The sequence below is a fragment of the Brachyhypopomus gauderio genome, unplaced genomic scaffold (assembly GCF_052324685.1).
Source record: "Brachyhypopomus gauderio isolate BG-103 unplaced genomic scaffold, BGAUD_0.2 sc68, whole genome shotgun sequence".
Lineage (NCBI taxonomy): Eukaryota > Metazoa > Chordata > Actinopteri > Gymnotiformes > Hypopomidae > Brachyhypopomus > Brachyhypopomus gauderio.
The window spans coordinates 650,519-652,715 of NW_027506889.1; the positions used below are offsets into that span (position 1 = coordinate 650,519).

Sequence of the window (2,197 nt, forward strand, 5' to 3'; positions counted from 1 at the left end):
ACTGGCACCCCGGGACGGGTAGTGCCCTTGGTGGAGGGGCTCTATCACACTACAGCCCTGGACTCCACCCTTTGGGGCATTTGTCTACGTAGTCTGTGTCCGTGTATGTACATGTGGGGGTGTGGTTGGGTGTGAGTGTGTGTGTTCACGCGTGTTGTTAGTCTAATGTGTTTCACGTGGTGCTTGTTAGAGTATGTATAAAGCATGTGTGTGTGTGTGTAGCGTCCTGTGCTCGTCTTTGTTAGAGTCTAACACCTGTATGTGTTTTTGTTTAATGTGCACTATCTGTGCTTCACTCAGATAAACATAATGTTAGTGTGTTCAAACTGAAAGCCACCTCGTTATTCATTTCGCACTCAGCATTAGACAATAACAATCACATTTTACTAAACAAATGTAAAATGAATTACCCATTAAAATGATTTATTTGATTACAATTATGATACCTTAAAGCATAAATAACTTTAAGGCAAAATGTTACACACTAGCATTTAATCCAGTAAACAAAGCCAGTCAATTATCAATCAATTGCAGTAAAACCGATTTACATGATTACAAATAAGTTTCAAAAGAGTCCATTCCGTGTTGTGTACTGCACATTATAGGATTGTCTTCTATTGAAGCGCCTCCTTAGAGCGGAACAGCAACCACACAGTATACACTGAGATGTGCAGAGAGAAACACATAGTCAGAAAGAGGAGAGACAGACAGAGAACAAAAGAGAATAGAAACAGAAAAAAAAACAATTGAGTTCCTGAAGGGTTCCTTCCATTGTTGTTTATTTGTACTGTTATTCAGCAAAACACTATGTTTTGGCAGAATAGTACCTTGTAGACAGAGTGCTTAAAATGAGCTTTCGTGAAACTTACCCAGAGTTGAATCCAGCAGAGTACAAGAGTGATTGCTATACTACAGGGGATAATGATAACCAGGACCCATCTAGGAAACGACACCACAGTGTTGGTGCTGTTTCCGGATCTTGTGGTATTTAGGAGTGCAGAATGAGGGGTGGTGGTCTGGACAGAGGTTACTGGTGTATTTAGAGTTGTGGTTGGCACAAAACCACTAATGTTGAGTATCTGAGCAAGAAATCCACTTGGTAACTTGATGTCATCTTCCCCAAAGACATATTGTGCATTGGCTTGAATCGCTGTAGCATTACTCCTGTAAGAAGCAGATAAACAAACCAAACTCAGACACAATAAGGCAAGAGTCAAAATTAAGTAGAAGTCCACAAGTGCACAAGTGTTGAATCACTTACATATAGTTTGCTTGCTGGAAGATGAAGGGTGTAGCATTTGGGGCATTTAAGATTTTGTTAAGCTGAATATAAATGTGAAGAGTAAATGCTTATAAAATAAATTTATATCAACAATGTTTATATTAAAACTTAAAGCCCAACATTCAGGACAAAGTAATTCAGATGTTTTGGTTTTGATTATTTTAGGATAAAATGGGTTCATACTTACCAGGCTATTTATGGTGTTTTGGATTATATTATATGTTTCATTCCTTAGTTCAATGTCCATAGCAATCCTTACATTGTAAATTCTGAATCCAAAGTTTATGATGAATGAATTTTCACTTATTCCTAAAATAGATGTGAGTGTAATTAGAGAACAGGTGATTAACACATTCTGAAATGCAACTTCTTAATTTTTAGATTAGTTGTTTTGAGGCTCATAAAATAAAAGTCACAAAAATATAACAAATAATAAAATAACAAAAAAATTACCAAAATTCTAGAACAGCTGTGTTTTCTCTTACAATGCAAGTGAGAGCAGTGTTGTATAAAGTATTAGAGACCCATACTTGAGTAAAAGTACTCTATCAAAAAATTGACTTGAGTAGAAGTTGAACTATTCTTTAAAAACTTTACTTAAGTAGAAGTACAGAAGTATTCAGAATTTTTGTACTTAAGTATTGCAAAAAATTATTAAAAATTATTACTCAAGTACTGAAAGTAAAAAGTACAAGTATTGTGTTTTGAATTAATTAAAGAAAGCCGTCAAAGTTTGATTATCAATTGTTTTTATATATCACAAATCAAAGATGTCAAAGACCACATATACAAGTGTTCTGTATGTACAAACAAGTAGCAACTTAAAAAACTGGGCTTAACACTTCGTACACAAAAAACAGATAACCTATGTCCCGCTACCTCGTAAGTTTGACGTTAATTTAGCTGAGAAACGAG

The 2,197-nt window shown here is 35.3% G+C and overlaps 1 long non-coding RNA gene across 1 annotated transcript; it reads right to left on the reverse strand.

Annotated features, from left to right (window-relative positions):
• Positions 1-584: 584 nt before the first annotated feature.
• On the reverse strand, positions 585-1,591 carry LOC143490940 (uncharacterized). The gene is made up of 4 exons (XR_013125043.1): positions 1,470-1,591; positions 1,262-1,323; positions 870-1,164; positions 585-661 (listed from the first exon to the last, which is right to left on the reverse strand). It is a non-coding gene; the product is annotated as an uncharacterized LOC143490940 (long non-coding RNA).
• Positions 1,592-2,197: the final 606 nt, after the last annotated feature.